The sequence below is a fragment of the Chenopodium album genome, chromosome 3 (genome assembly GCF_948465745.1).
Source record: "Chenopodium album chromosome 3, dcCheAlbu1.1, whole genome shotgun sequence".
Lineage (NCBI taxonomy): Eukaryota > Viridiplantae > Streptophyta > Magnoliopsida > Caryophyllales > Amaranthaceae > Chenopodium > Chenopodium album.
In genome coordinates this window covers 65,139,744-65,140,609 of record NC_137836.1, presented here as the reverse complement: position 1 = coordinate 65,140,609, position 866 = coordinate 65,139,744, and the positions used below count along the sequence as shown (strand labels likewise).

The 866-nt window shown below is 39.1% G+C and overlaps 1 non-coding gene across 1 annotated transcript; it reads left to right on the top strand.

Moving 5' to 3' along the window:
- Positions 1-552: 552 nt before the first annotated feature.
- On the top strand, positions 553-659 carry LOC145625894 (small nucleolar RNA R71). Its single transcript, XR_014110789.1, has one exon. It is a non-coding gene; the product is annotated as a small nucleolar RNA R71 (small nucleolar RNA).
- Positions 660-866: the final 207 nt, after the last annotated feature.

Below are 866 nucleotides of genomic sequence, written 5' to 3'. Positions count from 1 at the left end.
TTCTGGCAAGCATTGGGATGGTAATATTTCTGATGTTGTTGTTGTGGCGCATGTGGTTCTTGTGGTGGTAGATTTTGAACATTAGTACTCCGGTAGGAAAGGTACAGATGATTCCAATACCCAGGATTGTAGGTGTTGGAGTATGGGTTATTCTGCCTGTAAGCTTGAAAGGCATTAACTTGCTCCACGGAACTCCTGCAATCTTGTTCCTAATGACCTATAATACCACAATTTTCACAGAAAGCCTCATTAGAATTATTATTAATTGCAGAAACATTAGCTACATTAGCAATGCTCAGATTATCTAATTTTTGGCAGATAGAGGTCAACTGAGCTTGCAAAAAGGATACAGAGTCAACACTATGCTTCCCCTTGTTAGAAAACCCTCTAGGATTCCCATATTGGGAATTGTGTATCGCCATATCTTCAATAACCTGACCTGCATCATCAACATTAAGATTCATAAATCTCCCACTAGCTGAAGAATCTAAAATTATTCTAGAAGAATTTCCAATGCCATTGTGGAAGGCTTGGATTAACTGCCATTGTGCTAAATTATGGTGGGGGCATTCTCTTTGTAGGTCCTTGAACCTCTCCCAAGCCTCATATAAATATTCATCGGCTTCTTGGGAAAAGTTCTGAATCGCACTCCATAGTACAGCTGTTCTCTCTGCACGATAGTACTTGTTATAAAAATTCAAAACAAGAGTTTCCTAGTCAGTTATACCAAGTGCAATTCTATTTAAGCCATTAAACCACAATTTAGCTTTTCCAGTTAAAGAGAAGGGAAAGAGAATCTCCCTGATTTGGTCTTGAGTGACCCCGGCTTGCCTGATCGTATTACAATATTGACAATAGTCGGCAAT